Here is a 24,726-nt window from a genome sequence, read left to right on the forward strand (position 1 = left end):
TGTTCATCTTTGTGGGCCATGTGGTTGCAACTACCCCACTCTTACCTTGTGCAAAAGCAGCCACAGACTACATGTAAGTGAGTGACCGTGGCTATGTTCCAATAAAACTTTATTTACAAAAACAGATGGTGACCAGATTTGGCCAGTGACCTGTAGGATGCCCACCCATGAACTAAAGTGTATGAGGGCCCAGTTCACCCTTGCTTCCTCCCTCCCTTTGGAAGTTTCAAATAGTGCAATTCAGCATGCCACCATGGCCCCCACTCAGTCCCTCCTGGGTTCCATTGCCCTCTAGGAGAGACCCACTTTGATTATAAATTGATCCTGACTCTTTCTGGGTGGCATTTTTTGTAGCCAAGTTCTTGGCAAAGAGCGTGTTCGCTGACTGTTCTTGTTAACAACTCTGGTTTCATAAGCCTGTTCGGATGGTCCCCCTGCAACTCCATCCAGTGATATAACATTTTTCCAATCAGTGCTGATGGGCTCCTGGAGGCAGGAGATGGAGCTCAGACTCAAGGGCGTTGTTGTCCAAAACCTCACCAGCCAGGGTGGTCCGCACTCAAGGCTAGGCAGCCGGGCTCTCTTAACTGTAGCCACTCCCTCCAAGGCCCACTTATGAAAAAAAATTAAAGATATGTAATTACACGCTCATCTATATACGTGTCTATAGCTTTTTAAAATTGTGCTAAAAACCGGGGCACCTGGATGACTCAATCGTGAAGCGTCTGCCTTCGGCTCAAGTCATGATCTCAGGGTCCTGGGATCGAGTCCTGCATCTGGCTCCCTGCTTAGCGGGGAACCTGCTTCTCCCTCTCCCTCTGCTGCTCCCCCTGCTTGTGCTCTCTCTATCAAATACATAAATAAAATCTTTGAAAAAAAAATTGTGGTAAAAACCATATAACATCAAATTTACCATTAGAAAATATATATCTTGATATCTGTCCCCAGTTCCTGGCATAGAGCTCCAAAATCCTTATAGTCTCCTGAATGATAAGAACACTAGGAGCATCTCTTATTCTAATGTTTGTCTTTGGCCCTGTGCCCGACACGGGCTCCTGAATCCCTTGTGAATTCCTAAGTGCTAAGCACTAGGAGGATCTTTCGTTCTAATGAGGTGACTCTGGGTGGGCTCTGCATGGCTCCTGGATGGAGGCTGGTTGCTTGAAAGACCAAGCCATGATTAAAAGCTTTGGTATTTCAAAAAAAAAAAAAAAAAAGCTTGTTATTTCCAGCCCTGTCTCTCCCTTCTCTATTCAGAGGAGAGGGGCAGGGCATGGAATTCATGATCAATCCTGTCAATGTGAGGAAGTCCCCCCCAAAACCCTGACAGTACTGGGTTTGGAGAGCTTCCAGGTGGGGGGAACACATCCTCGTACCGGGTCACACACCCAGCTCTATGGGAACAGAAGCTCCTGCGTTGGGGACCCTCCTGGGTCTTGCCCTATGTGTCTCCTCACCTGACTGTCCATCTGTATCCTTTCTTATATCCTTTAGGGAGCTGGTAAATGTTAAGCATTTCCCTCAGTTCTGTGAGCCCCTCTAGCACATTACATGAGCCCAAAGGGGGAGGAGGTCATGGGGAGCTCCAATTTGCAGCCAAGTCAGACGGATGTTGTGGGTAACCTGGGGAATTTCCTTCATGTAGAGGCTGGAAAAATAGTCCATTGTATGTATGTTCTACATTTTCTTAACTCATTCATCCATTGGTGGACCTTCAGGTTGCTTCTACGTCTTGGCTGTTGTGAATAATGCTGCAGTGAACATGGGGGTGCAAATATCTTTTCAAGACCCTGTGTGCCGTCCTTTGGGACATATACCTGGAAGTGGATATATGGGTTTGCTGGATCAAATGCTGATTCTGTTTTTATGTTTTTGAGGAAATTCCACTCTGCTTTCCATAGCAGCTGTACCAGTTTACATTCCCAGCAACATATTTATCGCTTTTTTTTTTAAGATTTTATTTATGTATTTCACAGAGAGAGAGAGTGCAAAAGCAGGGGAGTGGCAGGCTAGGGAGAAGGAGAAGCAGACTCCCCTCTGAGCAGAGAGCCTGATGCAGGGCTCGATCCCAGGACCCCGAGGTCATGACCTGAGCCGAAGGCAGACGCTTCATTGACTGAGCCACCCAGGCGCCCGAGCTTTTTTTTTTGAAAGGAAAAAATGGAAGTGGGATAGTCTATCTATTTATTTAAAAATATTTGCTGAGCCTGCCTTTGGCTAGGCACTGTGGTACAGTATCAGACCAGGTAAATCCTTGCTGTCTAGGTGTTCCAGTCTGGTTGTGGAGTCAATAAACAATAGACATATGCTGCCACTAGTGAAATAAAAGAAAAGTTTAATTTTGCCATGTTTGGTAGGGGGAAGTGGCACTGGGGCTTCCAGGAAAGAAATGGAGGGGGTGGACCCCCTTACCACTCTGCCTTAGCCAAATACATGCATCTGCAGAAGCCTACAGTTGGAGTTTAACTATGGGAAACCTACTTATCGTTGATTTTTTTAAAAATTGGAATGAAATTCATGTAACATAAAATTGACCATTTTAAGTGAACAATTCAGTGGCACTTAGTACATTCACAATGTTGTGCACTGGCAGTGCAGACATTTTCGTTGTTTCAAAGCAAGACCTTATGCCCATTAAGGAGGTACTCTCCATTCCCCTTCTTTCCGGTCCCTGACAGCCGCCAATCTGCTCTCTGTGTCAATGCATTTACCTGCTCTGCCTATTTCGTATAAATGGACTCATACTGGGGCGCCTGGGGGGCTCAGGTGGTTAAGCAACTGACTGTTGATTTTGGCTCAGGTTGTCATCCTAGAGTCATGGGATCCAGCACCTCCCCATGCGCGTCTGCTTGCGATTCTCTCTCTCCCTCTCCCTCTGCCCCTCCTGCTTGTGCTCTCTCCCTCTCTAAAATAAATACATAAATCTTAAAAAGTAATAAATGGACTCATACTACATGTGATCCTTTATGTCTGGCTTCTGTCACTAGCCTCATATCTTGAGTTTCGTACACACTGTAACATGTATCAGTACTTCATTCCTTTTAATAGGCGAATAACATTCCATTGTATAGATAGACCCATTTCGTTTGTGCATTCATCCATTGATGGACACTTGGGTTGTTTCCACCTTTTAGCTACTGAGGATAGTGCTGCTGTGAACTTCTATGTACAAGGATTTGTCTGAGGGCCTGTTTTCATTTTGGGAGAGGGAGGGATCACAGATGTTTGAGGCTTCGTGACCACTCAGGTTCCATCCCATGTTAGGAAGCAGAGCAATGGCGTGAGCCGCCCCAGTGAGCTGGTGGGAAACCAGGAACCGGGCTACACTTTCTGTTACTTCCATTCCTTTCCCTCCTGGCTGGGCTGGTGTTCACTCTCTCCCTCCTGCTCGGAATCTTGAAAAGTCCCTGCCTTCCTCACACAGTCCCCAACTCCCATAAGCCACCTTCACTCAAAGAGAAGAGCAATCCACGGTCAGCCATTCTGGAGCCCCAGAAGGCCCTGCCCACTCTGGCCGCCTGGTCCCCATCTGCAGCCTCTGCAGGGACTTTGCGGGGTTGGATGTCTCCTGATGCTCTGACTTCCCTCTGCGGTTCCCAAGGGAATGGGAGGTAGGACCAGGCTATCCTCCAGGGTGACTTCACCTCTGCCCCCAAATAAGTCCTTTTGTGAGGCACCCTTTGCTTGGGGGCAGTGATAGATGTTATGGGCCAGCGGATGTTGTGGAAGCCCCTCCCCCTGGAGGAAAGCACGCCCTTCCCCTCCCTGTACTGGATCTCCGCCTCCCTCCCCACCTCGCCCCGCCGTGGATTTCCCAGGACAGGGAAGAGATATTTGTCTTGAGATTGAGATTCAGAAGATTCTAGGATTCTCTAATCAGGTGGCAGAGGAGGCCTAAGTCCTTGGTTCTGAGCTTCTCTTTTTAAATGATTGTTTCAAGGTTGAGTGATTTGTTAAATTCCAAGGATCACTGTTTGGTGACACCTGAGAGTGCCATCCCTGGCAGGGTTAAATATAAGCCAGAAGGAGGAAAATGGAGACTGGGAGAGAAAGAAGAACAGAGCATGCACAGTAGGAGAAGACACACACCCAAGAGAAACATATGATGGTGGAGAGGGTCATGCCTCCCTGGGTTCAGTAGCCCTGTTGTCTCCGTCTTTGACCTTGAGGGGGCTGACTTTTCTCTAGTGTTTCAGCCTCCCCAAGCACTCAGCAAAAATCCAGCAAGTGGTAAATGCTCAGTAACGAGTCAATTACTATAACTGTGTTGAGGCTAGGATGGGGCACGCAGAGCTGACCTAGACCATTGGATTTCTCCGCCCTGAGATGGTAACTCATCTGTTGGGCAAGCAAGTAACACAGTTACCTCTGCTCCAAACAGAATCAAAATGAAATGTCAACTAGTAGTTTGGGTTCTGGAAACAATCATGTTTCCTGCCCAGGTCAGCCTGTCTTCGGGTCCTCAACAGTCTGAATGATAAGAGTTGCGAGAACTCTGTATTTGCTTATTAGTCTAATGGACAGACTGGAAGGTGGCTTCCCAGGGCAGAGCTGCTTTTATGTTGCCCTGTTTTCCTTGGGCATAACTTACCACTGGGGAACATCTGCATTATCTAATTTATTCCTTTGAAGCATTTCATTTTTGTTGATTGCTGCTTAAAGGTCATTTCCAAATAAACACGGAAAGAAAGGTCACTGCACCCAGTGGAAAAATCAGCTTTGGTCCTGTCCAATTCTAATGCTGACCTCCTCTCCGGCAGAGGCTGTTCTTTCAGTTGTTACGTGGCTAATTGTGTTGCCCTTTGAGTCTCGGCTCTGGATTTGGGGATGGGGGCTAGCAGTTGGACAGCAACAGGTGCAAATCTCGCTGCGAATCTTTATTTATAGAAGTGTGGGCGAAGGTGTGAGGGCAGGAAATGGGGATTAAGTCATTTCCAGAAATCACTAGGTAGTAATACAAGTTCTGGCTGGCATTCCTGAACAACTATGCTCCTGGCCTAGATGAATTGGATGCCTCCAGACTTGTAGGTGAAATTGTGGGTTTGCTGAGCAGGATTTTGGAAGAACACAAGGAAGGGAGATTATGGCAAAAGACCAGGGATGTTCACCTTTGTCTGTGTTTTCCAAATGGTAAAGAAGGAAAAGATTTCAAACCAAGGCTCGTTGATTTACTGCCAGGCTCGGGGTGTGTTCTTAGAACTGATTAACTGCAGATGGTTTGTGCACACAGAGAGGAAAGACTTGAGCTACAAAGAGGAAGCTGCATTGACGTTAGCCATCCTGCGATCAAGACCTGAGCTGAGATCAAGAGTCGGATGCTCAACCGAGTGAGCCACCCAGATGCTATTTATACATTTTTTATATAAGAAAATACACGTAAATATACATAACGTTACATAATTTGAAATTATATGTATATATATGTTTGTATGGATATATCTGTGTAAGTATATAGATATATGAAAATGCACCTGTAGGTATATAGATTCACATATATGTATTTTCATATATCTATGTACTTGCATATGCGCACACACACACACACATACACACACATGTACATCTATATGGACTTTTGGGGGATGATGGAGAGGACGCTTGTGCATTTGATGTGCCACGCAGCTCAAGAGGTGACCACTGATTTGGTTCAGCCCCTGACTTGGATAAACTAAGGCAGTGGTTCTTACTCTGTCTCTGCCCTGACACACTAAAGGATTTGTGGCCCCTCCGCCCCCAACGGCGTCCCCAGGGCAGTTATTCTCAATTACAGGATCTTGCGAGTTAAGAGGTACCTCAGTCACTCTGGGCATTAGTGTGGGGTCATGCCTCAGTCTCAGTCTCTCCCCCGTAAAGTGGGCATGGTACAGCTGCGTAAGGTGGTTCTGAAGACGAGCTACATTGCGATGGGTAGAGTACTTATGATGGCACTTTGTGCAAGGTCACGGGGTAGCTCTTATATGTAATTTAAAAAAATTCCCAAGATGGTCCCGCTATACCTCCCTGCCCTCTTCACCCCATCCCCAACCTGACTGGTCAAGAATCTCCAGTCTAAGCCGGAAGGAGGTCTTTGAACCAATGAATTCATTGGTGAACTTAGCAAATTTATTTAGTGAGCACCTACTGTGCAGATTCATTTCCGTAGGTGCTGGTGATACAAGGCTGTGTGCTTGGAGCTTTGATTCTCATAAGGAAGACATCCACCAATCAGACACAACACAACAACAACCCTTCCCCTGGCTCCCCACAGCTGAAAACAGATCAATTACATGTTGCAAGTGATTTAAGTTTTCGTAGGCTGATCCCAAGATCCCCATCCTCATCCGTGCTCCCTTCATTCAATGACTATGTCATGATCGCCTCTAAGTATTTACAGTCCACCATGATGTGCAGTGCCCTCTGCCGAGCCCCCAGCTCTGATGGATGCCCCAGGTTCTTGAAGTCTGTCTTGCTGCTAAACATCCTAATTCCCTGAAGCCCAGCAAAAAGGAAGGGGCCGCCTCTCTCTCTGGGCGAGGCCAGCATGGTCAACCCTCTGCTACTCCCCGTGACACGTCAGCCACTGGGCTCATGCCCCGGTTCCCTCTAGGTTGTCCTGATCTGGCTGTAAAGCAATTATCTTAGCCTCTAGTCAATTCTTGTTGGATCACCAAGGGACCTCAGAGCTCCCACAGGCCCTAAGAGAGAAATCTGGTTGAAAGTTTGGGCAGTAGATAGCTGGCTGCATAAATGTCATCTAGGACTACTTATCATGCTGATGTGCTTGGTGCTTTCTCTGGTCTCCTGACTCACTTGACAACTCTGGGGTCCTGGGTCCTAAAGAGGGGCTCGTGCCTGGTTCTCAGGCCCTCACAGATGCCCCAACTCAGCTCGTCTTCAGGGGCGGAAGCCGGCCTCTGCCAGCAGCACCCAGCTGTGCTCCAGATGTCTAACTCACTCGGCCTGGCAGCTCACTGCACACTTTGTTCTAGCCTCTCTGTCACTGAAAGGGGCTTCGGTTGGTTGGAGGGAATTCAGAGAAAGCCACAGCAGTGCTACGAGGATGGGGACATGGGACTGATGTAAGGTTCTGTGGGAGAGCCCAGCAAAGGATTGGAAAGGCGAGAAAAGGTCCATCCATCATCTTTGAGCATGCAATACATCATTGTACAGAAGGTAGTGACTACCTGTGCTCTAGCCATGCTGAAGAAAAGGGTTACACTGCATCATAAGAGATTTGGGGTGGCCCAAGCAAAGTGAGATCGCACAATACTGCATTTTACTGAACCTGAGACTCCAGTCACCCAAGGATGCACTAGGGATGCATCAGGGAAGAAAAAGAAAAGCAGGGGCGCCTGGGTGGCTCAGTTGGTTAAGCGACTGCCTTCGGCTCAGGTCATGATCCTGGAGTCCCGGGATCGAGTCCCGCATCGGGCTTCCTGCTCAGCAGGGAGTGTGCTTCTCCCTCTGACCCTCTTCCCTCTCATGCTTTCTATCTCTCATTCTCTGTCTCTCTCAAAATAAATAAATAAAACCTTTAAAACAAAAGAAAAAGAAAAGCATACTGCCAAAACCAATATGACTTACTTATACTGAGAAATTTTCAGTTTTACTTATTGAAAGAACTCTTTTATGCTTAGTTTTATATTATAAATACACATAAAGGAAAAAATACCTAGATGCATACATACACATTATATATATGTTATAGGTACATATAAAGGAATCGAATTAAAATTAATTGCAAGGAGAATCACTTCTTGAAACTTCTTCATATTTGAGACTGATGCTTCTCAGCCCCTTTTCAGGTTATGTATTTTTTCGCCTTATATACAGTGTAGTCCCTATCTAGAGTGTTGCTGATGTAGCATTTCTTAAAAGAATCCATAAAGAAGGGGCGCCTGGGTGGCTCAGTCTGTTAAGCATCTGCCTTCAGCTTAGGTCATGATCTCAGGGTCCTGGGATCGAGCCCCGTGTCAGGGTCCCTGCCCAGCAGAGTCTGCTTCTCCTTCTCCCTCTCTCTCTCACTCCTGCCTGTGCTCTCTCTCACTCTCTCTCTCTCTCTCTCATATATAAATAAAATAAAATAAAAAAAGAATCCATAAAGAAATAAAAGCCATTGGGGCTAATCTCTTGATGTAAGCCAACCTTGTATATTTAAGCCAAATGCGTGGAGGAGTGCTTCCCAGCTTGAACAGCGTCAGAATATCCTGAAGCGCTGGCGGAAACGCACGTTGTTGGACCCCACTCACAGAGATTCTGGCTCAATCGGTCTGGCATGTGGCCTGAGAATTTGCATTTCTTGCAAGATCCCAGGTGATGCTCATATGCTGATCCAGGGACTGATGTAGGACTGGGCCACTCTGCTCCCTCCAGGAACGTTACTGAAGACATCCGATTTCCCACCTCTATGCTCCCTGACCGTCTATCTCCTAGGGTCCAGAAGAGTTCCCCTTGGCTTCTTCCCCACCTGCAAGGTCCTACTGAGCGTTTCAGGCCTCCGCTTCTAATGTGGGTGCACGATTAGGCTTTGATGACTGCTTCCCACCTGCCACCTGGCTGATGGCAAAATGAATCAGATTTCCGAGAGGCCAAAACGGGGGTGGGGCGGTGGTGCGTGCATCTTAGAATTAACACAATACAATAGTTAGCCCTGTCTACATGCCTTGAGTGAGGGTGAGGCTCAGGCCGGCCTGGAGGCAGAGGTGGGAGCTTCTCCCCTGTCCCCAAGCCTCCTGGGGCTACTGAGACAGAAAACAGCATTGCCAGCAGTAGGGTCCCCCTTATGTTACCAGGGCTGAGGACTGGGCCAGATGGCTTATTTACTGTGGTGATTCTAACATACATTAGCCAGCATTTTTTTTTTTTTTTTTTTTTTTTTTTTGTTAACAGTGCTGTTAGAAACCCTCCAGTATCATTCAGCATGGCATTCCAATAAAAAGGCAAAAAGGCCTTCCTTGCGCTCTGCCGGTTAAATAATAAAGAGCAGCTGTAAGCAGAGAGGCAGGCAGCATGAACTTGATGGCAGTCGGGCTGCTCGTCTTCATTAGTGTCATCTACAGAAAGCTTTGCCTTAGACATGACTAGGCCCTTAGGCCACCCAGCTGGTTCTCCCTGGGAGCCTGCAGGGATCAGCTTGGCCTGGTTTTTGAGACTAACGAGCTCCCCAGCAGGCAGACCATCTCCCTTAGCTTCCTGTTGCCCTAAGAGTGCCTCTTCTTTGTCTAAGATGGTGGTTCTCAGCTGGGAGCTGTTCGGCCCCGGGGGGAGACGCCAGGCAATGACTGGCGACATTACTGGTTGTCACATTGCAAGGGGGTGCTCCTGGCGTCTAGTGGGGTGAGGCCAAAGGTGCTCCTAAGCATCTGACCATGTACAGCACAGCTTCCCCCACTGCAGAGAATGAAGTGGCAAATGTCATTAAGGCTGTGGTGGAAAAATGCCCGCCTAATAAAGCAACCACTGGATCCAAGATGCTTGTGCTGGACTCTTGCGTTATCCTTCTTGAAATCTGGAGGAGAGAACGAAGAGAGAAAATAAAATGGTTCTTTAGGCAGTATTGCTCTGCAGCTTTCCTGCTGTGTGATGCTGTAATTGCTAATAAAAAGCTATAATTCACTTGGCACCACTTTTGGATGGTTTCCCCTGATATTTAAAACAATAAAAGAAACGGCGCATGCACAGACTCACAGACTGTTTAAGGAACAAATTTTATGCAAAAATCTCATGCTCCTGACACTTGAGTGTATATAGGAACATCCCCCTGGGGGGGGGGGCGATCTGCTTTAACTGTTTGTTCTGGTTCATCAGGTCAAAATGGGGGCTGGGATTCTGCACCCCTCCCAGGCTCCCCACCTGGGAGCTGCTAGTTGGGCCTATGCTGCAGGTGCGTGGCTCACACCCGGAGGAGCCAGGTACTGACGGCCTTCAGCTGCCCTTCATGTGTGTGATGTGATGTGGAGGGACCCAGAACTGTTCTGAAGAACACCAAAAGTCTTGTGTCTGAGAGACCCCCCAGTCCTTTGAAACCAGGATGGTTGGTCACTCTATGAGCCCCACCATATCCCCAGGGGAAGGACAAGTTTGGACCGTTCAGATTTCCTTTAATGAGGAAGGTCTGAGTCCCATGCAGTGGGAACTCAAGGGAAGCTTTTTATGTATTTTAGCATCTCTCCTATTCTGGGGAAAGAAGCGGGTATGAGTCAGGAAACCCAGCTGCTTGACATCGGGGCACATTTTTGGTGTCACCAGGAATGGTGTTTCTCATCCTCTGCCTGTGAAATGTGCTGTTCTCTGAAAGGTCCTTCAGCCTCTAGTCTTTTCTGCTTCCCAACCCTGTTACCCTCTGCTTCTAGATTCTTCCCCACCTCCTCCTTGGAGCAGGCCATTCCCCTGCGCCCAACTTCCAGTATTTCCTGACTGATAAAGTTCTTGAGGGTTTTGCCCACAAGGAAGTAAGTGTTGCGGTCGGTAGAAAGTGTGAGATGTTTCCAAACTCTTAAGTAGCTTATGTTCTCAATGGTTACAAATACACATGACTTATTTTTTTAAAAAGTTCTGAGATTTTATATAATAAAGGGCTCCCATGCTGCATGGAGCATAGAGTCTGTGTTGATGTGGATTTGCAGGTGAGTTAGGGTAGACTCGGGAAGCACGCCATCCAAACCCTCAGTACTATGGTTTGTTTGTCCAATTTCCGGGGAGTTGGCCAAACACTCTGGTTAATTTCTGGCTCTGGGCCTTTGCTTAAACTGGTCTCCCCATCATGATTGTGTTTTCCTCTCCTCTCTGTCTACCCACATCACTCTCTGTCCTGTAAGGATCCGGCCCTCACCATCGCCTCCACTCTCCCAGCCCTTAACGACCTCTGCTCTAGGACTTCGGCATCATCGGCGTGGCATCGGTTTCCAGCTGATAGTAACCACCATCCGGACCGATGAGGGTTCGGAGATGGGAAAGCCTCCAAGAGAAGAGGATGAATTAGCACTTACCGGGAGATCATCTGAGGGTGAACTCCTCCCCAAACCCCCTGCCAGGCTTGTCATCTCAAGCCCCATTGGCCCCCTGGGGCAGCTGCTGCACTTCTTTGATTAATCTTGTGCTGGGGGGGTTTTCCTGAGGTCGTGTTCTGGAAGTCTTGCCCGGGAATGTGTACTGTAAAAATGAAGAGTCTTAAAAAATAGTAGGTCACCCCTCATTTATTTGACAAATATTTATTAAGTATCTGCTCTGTTCACCAGAGGGATAGCACGCATTCATTATTAATTCCCTTTAGAGTTGAAAAGCCTAATTGGTCTATGTGTTAGAACAGCAGTGGACAAGGGCTGGGAGCTGCTCACATAGTTAACTGTTTTGCATCGATATATTTACATTGTCCTCCTGGTTTATGGAAGCCAGGAACTCTGTGTTTCCTTTATTCTTTACCCCCTGCCCCCCGCCCCGCCACAGCTGTGATTCCCAGCTTGGGGCTCCTGAGCTTGAAGGAGCTGCCTAGTATCGTGTTAATCCATTATTAATATTTCCAAAAGCCAAACGAGGCAAAGGCAAATTAAAATCTAATTTCTTTGCTTTGGGCTGGAATGACAGCCTCTCCGCTCTGTAGCTCTGGTATCTCATGTCGATCTGAAGCTCTGATCAGTAGTTACATCAGTGTGTCTTTAATGAATTTTGAAAGGGGGAAAATAACTCTGGCTTAACATCATTTGGTTGACGAAATTCTTTTAAACTGTTTTGGGGGGATGGGGTTGGATAAATAATAACAGGTAGCTTATAGTGAACACAGAGATAGTTGCACACTGGATAATCAATGCTTGTTAAAGGGAGCACCAAGTCGATTTTGGTATGAACATGGACCAGAGAGTGCTTTCCCCACTATGGCTATAGAAGGTTCTGGAAGAACTCAGCACAGCCCTCTCAACCCCAGTTGGAGGCACCTCAGGAGACGACATTCTGAAGTCCAGCTGCGATGTGACCTCCTGACAGCAGTTGGATATATGTCAGGGGTCCTGCATGAAGCGCCTCTTTTTGTACTTCCGTGGAGCTGGAGGGAGGAGAATAGGAGTGTCAGTTGCCCAGTACTTGTGGGTACTTGCCTGGGAATATCTAGGGAGCACTTGGGATGGCCAGAGGAACGGGGCCTCTGGTGGGCAGTGGGAGCTCACTGGTCTGTGGGTGCCTCAGGGCTCAGATGTTCTGTCTGAGCCGCGGCCCCGCCAACCATCTGTCTGTGAAACTGGAAGGCAAGAGTGTGACAGGCCCGCCTGGTGGTGACAGGCGGTCCCCAGGGGCTCCGGGAGGCGCCTGTGCATGTGGGAGGGAGGGAGGGAGGGACCTTCCTTGGGCCTTCGGTTCTCATCACTCAGAGACTACCTCATTCTGCAGCTGACCTGGTGAAGAGCTAATGAGGTGAAGACAATTCTTGGAAATGACTGATTAAAATAAATCATGGAAAATTTCCAGGGAACCTGGCTTTCCAAAGAGTGGGTGTTTTAAATATCCAGGTGGCTTGGGATGCAAGCACAGAGTCTATTTTATGGACTGATAGTCTTCTGCTGAGAATTCGTAGTACCTGGCTGGGGTTTCTCTACTGGCTTTCAGTGTCATGATTTAAGCTCAGTGAGCCTTGTTTCCTGTATTCACTTTCTTTTATACCTTATTAAAATATTTTTTAAATTGTAAAAGGAACATAGCATTACGGAAAGGGGGAAAAGCTCTACGTTCCTATCACCCAGTGCCCCAACTAATTTGTCTGAATTCCCTACTAGTCTTCTGTTACTTGTGTATTTTTTTTACTAGTGTGATAACAAAGTGGCATATTTTTGTCTATTGCTTTTTTCGCAAAATATGTGACATAAATATTTCCTATGTTGCCACGATATTTATCGTTTTTACTAACCGCATGAAAGTCCACAGCATTTATGTTCTGTAATTTAACTATCTTTTTGTTGAGCATTAGGATGACCAATATCTTTTTCTGTCTGTAATTTTAAATAGTTTTATTAAGGAAGTTCCTGAGAAATCATACTGATGAGCCAGCCCCATTAACAGGAGCAGAAGGCACAGGGTAATTTGTGAGGCTCCATCATTCCGTTTAATTAGGCACATGATTTATTCGAGTGCCTTTTATGTGGAAGGGCTTTCTGTCTGTATTATTCTTGCAGATCCCCGTTGAGGGTTCCTGAATGTGCGGCAAGATTGTAAAGCTTTGCCAAACTATGCCCACTGTAGGTAAAAGGCCAGTGTGAATCCGTGTAAAGTTTCAATTACATCATATTTTAAAAAAAAAAATTTAACTAGTTCTTTTTTAAAAAAGATTTATTTATTTGAGAGAGGCAGAGAGAGAGAGAGCAGGAGGAGGGGCAGAGGGAGAGGGAGACAGAGAAATCCTCAAGCAGACTCCCCGCTGAGCACGGAGCCGGGGGGAAGGACTAGATCCCAGGGAGGGAGATCGTGTCCTGAGGCCAAATCAAGAGCCAAGGCTTAACCGACTGAGCCACCCAGGCACCTCTCAACTGCATAGTATTTTTATACAGTTTTAGAACTCTTGCTATGAGAATAACTACAGTGTTCCACACTCTCGCTTTGGGGATGTGTTAAGACGCAGAATGGGAATGCCAGTTGTTTGCAGTATGCCTGGAAAGGACCTGAAATATTTTTATTAGCTTTGGTATCCTCACCCGTGTCCCTATAGTTTTGCTTACAATAATCATTTTCATGGTTGAGCTGCAAGGCTGTGACTCTGATCCGATAGCCTAGGATGATTAAGGACTCACAGATGTGTGACATGTGGGGGAGACGGGGCCAAGGGGAGGCCTGGGGTCCGCCCCCCAGCTCTGGCACAAACCACCCGCCAGCCCAGGGTTTGCGCCGTGATCCGGGAAGGAAGAGGCGTGGACCAGAAGCTCTTGGAGGTGCTTCCCAGCGCGAAATTTCATGGTATAAGCCACGGTGACGTTCTGCCCTGTGTTAGTTTGCGGGAACTGTCATTATAAAGCAGCACAGACGGAGTGGCTTCGACAACAGAAATTTGTCGTCTCAGTTCTGGAGGCTGGGAGTCTGAAATCAAGGTGTGGGCAGGGTCGGCTCCTTCTGAGGGCCCCAAGGGGAGGATCCGTCCAGGCCTCGCTGCTCAGCTTGCAGGTGGCTGTCTTGTCCCTGTGGCTCCTCACGTCGTCTTTCCTCTACGCGTCCCTGTGTCCGGAGATTTCCTTTTTATAAGGACACCAGTCATATTGGGTTAGGGCCCATCCTATTGTGATCTCACCTGGACTTGATCACCTCTGTAAAGACCCCCATCTCCGAATATGGTCCTATTCTGAGGAGACTGGGGGTTAGGGCTCCGACGTGTGAATTTCAGTGGGGGGTGGGGTGGGGTCGGGGACCGGACGCGGTCCGACCAGTAGGGAGCCCAAGGATGGGAGCTGAACTAGGAAGCCTGGTGACCTCCTGTTAGGTTGAGAAAGTCCTTTTTAGCACAAAGAGATGGCTTCCTCCTTCCCCCTCTCATCTCTGTCCTTCTTCCCCCTCCTCTCCCTCCCTCCCTCCCTCCCTCCCTCCCTCCCTCCCTCCCTCCCTCCTTCCTTCCTTCCTTCCTTCCTACCTCTTTCTTTCTTTTCTTTCTTAAATTAGGACACAAAAGAACTCCTCAGATACACTTGGGTGAAACCTTGCTCCGAGTCTGTGGTCTGGCGCTGTTTTGCTTTGGCAATTCAATCAGGGAATCCACACTCAACATAGGAGGAGCCTCAGAGGTCACCCGGTCCAGCCCTTACATTTTTCAGTTTCACAGAGGGAAAGAAACGGGCCCAAGATTGCCCACTGAGTTATTGGCCAAAAAGAACAATAAAAAGTAAAAAAATGTGGAACTCAAACAGCAGTGTCCTGATTCCTCAGAAGGAGCCTGCACGCTTCCTCCCTGATTGCTTCCGTCACTGCTGTTGCCCTGGCAGGTCCCTGAGGCCAAGGGCACACCTGGCTTAGGTGACAAATGCCTCCACTCATGCTCACCTGGGCGCTGTCATGCCCAAGCCCACAGAGCCAAAGGAGGGCTTTCCCGAACAAGAGCTCAGGCGTCTGAGGAAACTCTCTGGCTAGGAGGTATTTTACTGTCTTTATTCACCTGCCACAGACATATTTTGGGAAAGATGTGAAGGGATGTGTTTAAGGATGAATTAGGTTTCCTACAGTGACTTGTTGTGGGGGGGACAGTGGGGGGCTGCGAGGGGGAGGCGTGGGCATGGCATAGACAGGAATCTTGGCCCAGCCGGCAGGAAGGCTGGCGGGAAAATAGGACATGGGTTCATTTAAGGATGGATCATTCGGGAAAATGGAGAGCCCAGTCAGATGTCTGGGGATCCGGCGCCTGACTGCCTCCGCAGCCCTCTGATGGGGGCAGAGGGATGGGGAGGGTGGGGTCGTTGTGCGTTTTGCTCAGGGCAACTCCTGGTGCCTGGGGGCTTCCCCACCGGCTTGTGGTAGAAACGACTGGAGTCAGGATGCCTCGGTCTCCTGGCGGCCATAGCAAAATACCCTAGAGTGGGGGCCTGAAACAATAGAAATGGATTCCCTCATGGTTCTGGAGGCCAAAAAATCGGAAAGTGAGAAGCAGGCAGGGCCGTGCTCCCTGAAGGCTCCGGGGGAGTCCTCCCTCGCCCCGTCCAGCTGGTGGTGGCTCCCGGCCCTCCGTGGCTGAGGCCCTGTTACTCCGGTCTCCGCATCTGTCTTCACACGGCTTTCTCGTCCCTGTGCCCTGGTCCTCTCCCTTCTGTCTCTTGTAAGTACACGTGTCACCGGATGTAGCACCACCGGCTTAATCCAGGATGGCAGCCCCTCCAGGTCTTTACATCAGCAGAGACCCTTTTTCCCCAATAACGTCCCATGCACAGGCACCGCGGTTAGGATCTGAATGTACCTTTTGGGGGGCGACCATTCAGGGCACTACATGGGGCTTCTTGGATGACCCCACACCGCACCCACACATCTCCAGCCCTGGCCTTGTTCCCACCCAGCTCAGTCCGATGGGACCTGGAGAGACTTGGGGAGTCTGCTCCTCCCTTTGACTGTGGACGGTGGAGGGACCACCTCCCCGCCTTCTTCCCTTCTGCACCTGAGGCGGGCTCCCTCCTCACCAGCCCATCTTCTGTGGCTCCTGCTTTGCTGGTGCCATTCCCGGGGGGGGTTTGACAGCGGGAAACCACCGTCCTCACTGGAAAGGTTCCTCCACACCCCTATCATCAGCCCTCCTCGAACCTCTGATGATGAGATGACTTCTGTTTCTGCTCCCTCTTGGAGAGAGGAATAAATTTTCTAGCATTCCTGCCTCCTTCCCCATTCCCTGGGGCCTCTTAGGATCTTTGCAGGCATTTTTTAAAAAAGATTTATTTATTTATGAGAGAGAGAGAGAGCACGAACGGGAGGTGCAGAGGGAAAGAGAGAGAGAGAGAGAGAGAATCCCCAAGCAGACTCCCTGCTGAGTGCGGAGCCTGACCCGGGGCTCGATCTCACGACTCTGAGATCAGGACCTGGTCCAAAACCAAGAGTCGTGGGCTTAACCAACTGTGCCACCCAGGTGCCCCAAGAACTCCTGCAGTTTGAGATCTCACCCCATATTGTACCAAGCATATTAAGATGTTCCCACATTCCATATTAAGTATGTTCTTCCCCCATAAAATGATCAGGAAGATTTCTATAATTTTGTCTTTGAAATCGTTTGGCTCTAAGCTTATTTAATTTATGATTGGCTATGGTTTCTTGGCCATTATTGTGCATACTTAGGAATTCTCCTGAAGTGAGAAAAGCTAAATCTCAGATTGTGTTTTGAATGTGATTAAATCTTTATGAACACCAAAGTCAACAACTAACCGTTTATAGACATTTAGCTGACCACTTGTTAATTTAAATTTCCAGTTTTGTTTCTTCTTGAACCAAAAATCCAGCATTTTTTTACAACTCTTAACCATGTCATGGGCCCCTGGAAAACTTGGGGACCCCAAATATTGGTCCACTAGTTTCTGATTGCTGAGATGGGTCTGCTTTTGCCCTTGCTGTGTCCTTCCTTCCCACAAGAACGAAACTTCTCCTTCCCAAAGCCCAGGCTTCCCGGCAGGGGGTCCCGCCCCTCTTTCCAGTCTCCTGGGACTGCCTCTGTCCCCTCTCCGGGCTGGCTTACACCAGCACCTTTGGCTCTCACTTCTGCTTTCCCTCCATCCTGAACATCCTGGTTCCGAATCTCTCTCTGGACTTTTTTTTTTTTTTTTTTTTTTTGCTGAATAACCAACCCTAGCCCGATTTCCTCGTTTTGACATTGTGGCCTTCCTCCGTCTGGACCTGCCACCCCAGCACCTGTGACAGGGCCAGCTTCACGGGTGTGAGACCTGCACAGTGTGAGGGGTTCCTCGATCGGAAAGACTCTGCACTTGGCTTAATGCCCTGCTGTCACCATCTTGAGATTTCCTAATAATTTTATCTCTCAACTTAGGTTTTGTAAGCAAAGTCTGGGGGGACACTGGAATCTTCAGTGAGCAGAGGAGAGATGCAGAAGAAAAGAAGGGCTTTATTAATTAGTCCTTTTTTTTTTAAAAAAAAAGATTTATTTATTTTAGAGAGAGGGAGAGAGAGCAGGGGGAGGGGCAGAGGGAGAGAGAGAGAATCTCAAGCGGACTTCAGGCTGAGTGTGGAGCCTGACGTGGGGCTCGATCTCATGACCCTGAGATCATGACCTGAGCCGAAATCAAGAGTCAGATGCCCGACTGACTGAGCCACCCAGGTGCCCCAGTTAGTACTTTTGAGGGCACTTTTTTCCTGCCTTTTGAATAAGTGGCCTCCCATTTTCATTTTGTGCCAAGTCCCACAAATTATATAGTCTGTCCTGCCTAGTCATGATGGTGGGCAGGGGCCGAGTGTGGGTCCTGGTCATTCCTGGTGCCACAAGAGAAAGGTACCAGTGAAACTGGATGCTTCCATGCAGACGGGAGTGTGTTCGTTTCTGAAACAAAGTACCATAAACCTAGTTGCTTAAAACACCACAAACGTATCATCCCACAATTCCGGAGGTCAGAAGTGCTAAAATCAAGATGTTGGCAGGACTGTGCTCCTTCTGGAGGCTCTAGGGGAGAATCTATTTCCTTGCCTTTCTGGCTTCTAGATGCCCCTGGCATCCCTTGCTCTGACCTCTGCTCATGTCCTCATGCCTCCTTCCTCTTTTCCCTGATGGGAACCCCTGTGATGACACTGGGCCCACCCAGATCACCCAGGATAATCTCCCCACCTCAAGATCCTTCACTCAATCACAGCTGCAAAGACCCTTTCTCCGTGGGAGGTCTCTATTCACAGGTTTCAGGGACGAGGACATGGACATCTTCGTGGGGGTCACTGTTCTGCCTACCAGAGGAAGCTATTTGTTTTCCGGCTGAAATCTCTTAAGTATGCACCCAGGGCATGTCAGGTTTTGTGGGTTCTGAAGTGTATGCAATTTTAAGGGTCTTCTCTAGGAAAAAAAAAAAAAAAAGAAATGTTGGTATCAAAATGAATATTACTTTAGTATGAGGAAGAAATCACAAGATCTTAGATTGAGGTCCTTTTCTTCTGAGGCCTCTGGGAAGTTATCAGCAATGACATGGGCCCTGGTCTCCTCCCCACCTAGAACACTCTCCACTCCCAGCAACCTAGGTGCTTAGTTGACCTGGGGGTACCAGGGACCCACAGAGTGCCGGGCACCGAGGCTCCTGAAATAGCCATCTTGTAAAGGCAGGCAGGAAGGAAGGAAGGAGAGAGGGCCAAGGGATAATCTTTCAGGCTGCCATGATGGGTGCTGGACTGGGTGTTGGGGGCCTCGCTCCAGTCACTGTCTCAGGATGGGGAGGCTGAGGCTGGGAGGGGTTGGGGGATTTGTCCAAGGAAACTCATGTGCCAAGCTGGGATTCCTCCTAGGCTGTCAGATTCCAAAACCTGTCCTTAGCAGCCATAGGACCTTGTAAGAGATACCAAGATCTCAGACAAGGGAGGGAGGGCAGAGCGGGAGGGGGGAGGGGAGGGAGGGACGGGGAGAGAAAGAAAGACCCAGGACCCGCTGCCTCCACCCCCACCTCCACCCCACCCCGAGGCTCCAGTGGCTTACCCAGATCAAGCCACAGTGATTCCTCTGGAAAGGGCCACCATCCCACTGCCCTGGGGTTCCTTTGCTGACTGTCAAGATCAGTTAGTTTTATGGGCTTTGGACACTTGAGAGGCAGCCCTCATTGCCTGCCTAACACCCTGCCCCCCCCTTTCATTAGTGCCTGCTCTGGCCTATTCTTGCACACCCCCTCCCTCCTCCCCTGTACCATTTATGGAGGCTGCAGGGCACCTTTGCTCTTTGGGGAGAGACTCGGGAAGGGCAGGTGTGGCTGGAGGTAAGAACCAGTGTACTGCGCTTTAAGGAAACAACATTCTCTTCTGTCCGCACTGTGAGCACCTCTTACCACGGGGGTGTGTGAGAAAGACAGGCAGTTTGGATGTTTGGCTTAGTGGTGTGTGTGAGTGCGTGTGCAGGGTTCATTGAGGGAAAGGAGGGAAATGGTGGGGTTTGTCCCTTGGGAGTTGGCCCCCCAGCCTGAGGCCCACCCAGGGCTCTGCTGACTAGGTTGTTCAGTCTGTGAACCCTGTGTGTCCCATGCAGGAAGAGTACCACCTCTGGAGTCAGCTGGGCTCAGATTCCCACACTACCCTGTCAACCTGGGCTCACGACAGAGCTTTCTTGAACTTCAGTCTCCTTATCTGTAAGATGGAGTGTCTCAGCCCATTCGGGCTGCTATAACAAAATACCACAAGACTCATGGGTGGCTTGTACACAACAGAAATGTGTCATGTCACAGTTCTGGAAGTTGGAAGTCCCAGATCGGGGTGTCAGCGTGGTGGGCTGAGGGGCCTCTTCTGGGTCACAGACTTCTCATGTGCCCTCACACGGCAGAAGGCAGAGGGAGCTCTGCGGGGTCTCCTTGGTAGGACACCAATCCTATGCAGGAGGGCTCCACCCATGAAATTCATATGTTGCAGCCCTGACCCCCCAGTGTGAGTACATTTGGAGATAGAGCTTTTCGGAGGTCATTAAGCTTAAATGAAGCCATAAGGGTGGGAGTCCTCATGAGATCGGATTGGTGGCCTTATAAGAAAGAATAGGAAGGGAGAGAGATCTCTCTTTCTCCACATGAGGACAGTGAAAAGCCAGCTGTCTGCAAGCCGGAAAGACAGCTCTTACCAAGGATCAAATCTGCACCTTGATCTTGGACCTATCCTGGACTTCCTGCTTCCGGAACGTGAGAACAGAAGTCTCTGCCGTGTAAGCCCCTTTGGCCTGTGGTCAGACAGCTGAATCTGGCTCTCTCCTTGGTCTGAGAATCTCCTGAGGGCAGAGAGCACCCCGCAGTCTCCATGCCATCTTCTTTCCCGACACTCCACGCACGCGGGGGCCATCATCAGCGCGGATGGCCGCCTTTTCCTGGACAGAAGCCAGCTCCTATTGGATCCCCTGCTCTGTGGCCGCTGTGATGATGAACAGTTTTTCTGAGCAGGTTACCCTCTGATAGGTTCATGAGATACGATATGGGCCACCCGGTTAAATTAGGATTTCTGGTAAACGACAAATATGAAGTATATGTTGAGCCTGAGTATGTCCCAAATATTGCCCAGGACACACTGACAGAACAACACTCTCTGTCGTTTATCTGAAATTCAAATTTAAACAGGGCATCCTGTTTGCATTTTTGCCTAAGCCTAGAAGTTCCACCCTCTGGTCTTTTTATAGAAGGCCTGGAGATCATAGCTCTTGACCTGCAGCAGTGGTTCTCAGAGAGGGGTCCCAGGACCAGAGCGTCAGCAAATCCTAGTTCAGAACAGAAAATCTCCATCTCCACCCCGACTTCCAGAGCCAGAACCTCTGCGAGGGCCTGCATTCTGTGTTTTTGACATTCCTCCTGGGAATTCTGATGGGAGCTATAGTTTGAGGGCCATTGACCCCGAGAAGGATGCTAATAATAGGAGGTTCCCGCCCCACCCCGCTCCGCCCCCCCAGCCAATCTTCCCCTCCCTCCCCCCAACATATCCTGCTCTGCTGCTCACTCAGGGCCTTGGACTCAGCTGCTAAGGGTAGTGACATAAATGATGTCAGGGACGTTACAAGGTGCTCTTTCCGGGATTTCTGTGGCTTCATAGGAGACTGTGGTGTCTTAGACATGCAGAATGTTCTCCGCTTGGCCTCCGGGCTCTGTTCTACCCGCCCCATCTGTTTCCGAGCCTGCAGAAGGCTGTGAACCAGAGAATTTATTCTTCAGGGCGGGATCTGCCAGTCGCAGCCAGGGGGAGGGGCCTGGTGGCTGGAGGGACACGTGTGCCGGGAGGGAAGCAGGAAGTGACTTCGGGAGTGGAGCCGGCTGAGCCAGCGGCAGCGGGGCTGATGGAAGTGGAGTGGGGGCTTGAGAGGGCACCGTAGTGAGTCAGCTTTTTCTCCCTTCAGCGCCTTGGTTGGGCTGGAGGCCCGGGGTCTGGGGCCAGCAGGAGAGCGTGGGACTTGGAAGGGCGAAATGGAGTTTGGAAGGGGGCGCCCCCTGGGGTAGAGGAGGGGGTTGGAGGAGAAGCCGGGTGGCTTGGCAGGTGGCCGCGGAGGGCAAGGCCGCCCGGAGCCCCCTCTGCCTCTGGCCAGGGTCAGGTGGAGGGTGTTGACCTGCCTTCCTTTGACAGGGGCTCACCAAATCCTCCGTTCAGTGCGTCCCCGATGGCATGTGGGCGCCCCCCCCCCCCCCGGAGCCCCGGGAGCAGAGGTGGCTACAATTCCAGCCTCTCTGCATCCCCTCCCGCTCATTCTGGGGGTCAGCATGGCCTCTCGAACTTGACTGGAAATCTGGCGACCGTGCAGCAGGCCTGAGCTTGTGCATTGCTAATCCCTCCCTGGGTCCGCGGTCCGGACCGCACTTTGAGCAGCGAGGTATTAGAGAACTTTTCTTACAGTTCCATCCGCCCAAACCCGAGTCCTGTTGCTGGATTCTTCTGGTGGAGCCGGGCTGTGTATGTGTGCAGTTTTATTAGGTGCTGTTCCCACCTCTGCAACATCACCAACATCTTGAGTTTCTTGGAAGCAGGGCAACAGGTTTGCGAGGGAGAGAAAAGCAAGAAATCCTCTGTCAGGGTCCCCTCTTCTGCGGCCTTAGCAGAATGTGGACACAGGTTGGGTGGTGTTGGTATCTTTAAAGTTGGGGAGGGCAGGGAATAATCCTTCCTCTTGCAAATTAATCAAGGTTTATGTGTTAACATCCGGCTCACAAGGAAGTCTGAGCCCCATCGTGGAAGCTGATTTTGAGGGGCTGGGACTGGCGCTCCTGTCTTCCAGGAGGTGCTAGTGGTCGACCTCTTGGAGAAAACGTTTCCTTCTCTTGAGATTCTGCGTCAGCCTGACCAGTCCTTCCCTTGTAGGGCAGGAGAACTCACTTTCAAAGCTCTGGGTCTCTGTTGTAGACAAGTGCTTTGCGCTGCAACACGTGTGAGAATCCCTCACGGAACTTGAAAAAAATGCAGATTCTGATTCAGCCTGAGAGCCTGCATTTCCCAAGGTGGGACCAGCTCAGATCACCCTTCCAGGAGTGAGGATTTAAAATAGCAAATGGAAGAAACTTCTCCGGGGGGCACTGGGCTGGCATTATCATTGGTAAATACTGTGACTCTGGGGATGGAAAGAACGTGCCTGGCCTCGCTGTCCCTTTTCCTTATGTCTCGGGCGCTCAGGTAAATGGAGACAGGCTAGGATAGTGCTTTCCCTCCCACTAGCCCCCAGGAACACCCAGAGCTCTCTTGTTGGCTGGCCCATAAACCCCACGTTGACTTTGGCCTGTTGGCAAATGGAAATGGCTTCCTCTTTTCTGTTTTCTTAGCTGTTGAAAGGCACATTCAATACTGAAAAAAAAAAAAAAAGGTTGTTTTTCTTTTTTGACCTGTCTTGGATGATAAGTACTAAGAGGATGATAGCCATAGGCCTTTCTTTGTAAATGCTGTTTCAGATTTTATCCACAAGCAGCTAGAAATAGAAGGGTGGTGTCATGATCCAGATGTCTTGGTTTACCAACAAACACGAACCACTCATTTTAGGGTGACACTTAACAAGATGAAGTATGTAGATAGGTGGGTTTTTAAAAAATACAGTATTTTTTCTTTATTTGGTACAGTCACCGTCCTGAGTTTTATTCAGACACAGTCCAAATCCATAAGATGCTGTTTCTCCTGGAGGCGTCCTGGCTTCGGAGCTGAGCCTGGGCTCAGCTTGCCTCACCTGGGTTTGCAGAGACTCACAGCCGTACCACGCTGGAATCCTAGCCCTGCTGCCGAGCCCCTTGGCATAAGGGCCCCGTCCACCCTCTGCCACAGTTTTCTTATAGGGTTAACAGAGTCAGCGTCTCTAGCTCTTGAGCTGCAAGCCCAGGGTTGCTGGTTGCTCACAGAGCGCTGGGACCTGGCAGGTCTGAGCCCACTGGGGTCATGTCCAGCTCTGTGGGTGCTGGAAGACCAGTGGGCAGCTGAATGAGCCCTTTGAGATGAGGCTCTGAGCCCTGATGTTTGTGTACACAGGGCTTTTCAGCAAATGGGTTTCTCTGCCCTGTAACTTTCCACAGCAAGAGTCTGATTCCCTATCATTTCAGAGCTAGAAATTTCAAATGTGCTAAAGCCCAGAGGAGGTTCTCTGAGCAAAACCAAGAGGAAATGGTACTTCTCTTTCTTTCCTTGGTGGGCAGTGGTAGAAGTTCCATTTCAGCAGTGGCGTGCTCGGTTGACAGGGAAATGCCACTTAGAGCTCCGTCTCTTTGTCCTTGCTGAGTGTCCTATCAAGGTAAGCTGGCCCTTTTCGATACAACAGGTATTTTTCAGATGCCAGGAAGCCTGATTTTACAGGGGTGCCAAGTGTGAGAAGGCACCGTCCCTGTTCTTCAGCTAACGATATCAAAGATGAAGGAGGCAAGCCCGCACAAAGAAGGCACCGCAGATGGGCACTGGGATGGGAGTGGAGGGGGCTCTGGAAAGCATGGAGTCCACGCTGGCGTCAGGTGGGCAGCAGAATGTGCCCTGGGTCGGCTGGCGGCAGAGAAGGAAGGACGAAGGCATTCTGGGAGGGAACTGGATGAAGAGTGACTTGGAGCCGGGACCATCTGGGACTCCTTGAGGGTGCTATCAGGGACTCGGCTGAGCCGGAGTACAGGGCCCACACAGGGGGTAGTGGTTGAAGAGTCGGTGGGCTAGTTGGACGGCAGTTGGTGGCGCATGCCCTTGGCAAGTCACAGGGGGGCTGCCACAGGAGCCTCCATGGGGAGCCATTGAAGGTTTGGTCACGACTTAGGAGGGAGAGGTTCAAGGGAGAGTCTGAGTTAGTCACCTGTATTCGGAGGAGAGAGAACAAATGCTGGACAAGGGCAGATAAGAGTAGGCAGAATGTGCTGGAAGGCTGTAATCAGACCCTCCTGTGCTCTCTTCCTCTTGGCTCAATAATCCACATTCTGTGAGCTTCTTCTCTTTGGAACTCTGTCCCAATGTCCTAACCTCTTCTGTGGGTCCCCCTGGCATCTCCCTAGGTAGCCCCAGGTCTGTCCTTTCAGGGTTGGGTGATTTCTGACACGTGGTGGGCCTGGATGAAGAGGCTCGGCCTGACGCCGTGGAGGGATGGCGTGGTCGAAAGGTGCATCGCACTGACCCAGATTACAGGGCAGCCCACGTGGAGGGTGTTAGGACACCTTAGCGCGT

General features: G+C 49.7%; 1 protein-coding gene across 7 annotated transcripts in view; it reads left to right on the plus strand.

The window, feature by feature from the left end:
• The first annotated feature begins 21,337 nt into the window (after positions 1–21,337).
• The window catches only part of SLC39A11 (solute carrier family 39 member 11), a 439,134-nt gene continuing 435,745 nt past the window's right edge, over positions 21,338–24,726 (plus strand). For 6 of the 7 annotated variants that reach the window (XM_073883184.1, XM_073883183.1, XM_025889875.2 and 3 more), the window contains exon 1: positions 21,338–21,438. The gene's annotated coding sequence lies outside the window, so the exon portion shown is untranslated. Of the gene's footprint in view, positions 21,439–23,728; positions 23,822–24,726 lie in introns of those variants that run through there. The other variant, XM_073883181.1, reaches the window with a different exon arrangement.

Source organism: Callorhinus ursinus, unplaced genomic scaffold, assembly GCF_003265705.2.
Source record: "Callorhinus ursinus isolate GAN/ISIS: 27379988/994484 unplaced genomic scaffold, GSC_fseal_2.0 scaffold50, whole genome shotgun sequence".
In the NCBI taxonomy this organism is placed as follows: domain Eukaryota; kingdom Metazoa; phylum Chordata; class Mammalia; order Carnivora; family Otariidae; genus Callorhinus; species Callorhinus ursinus.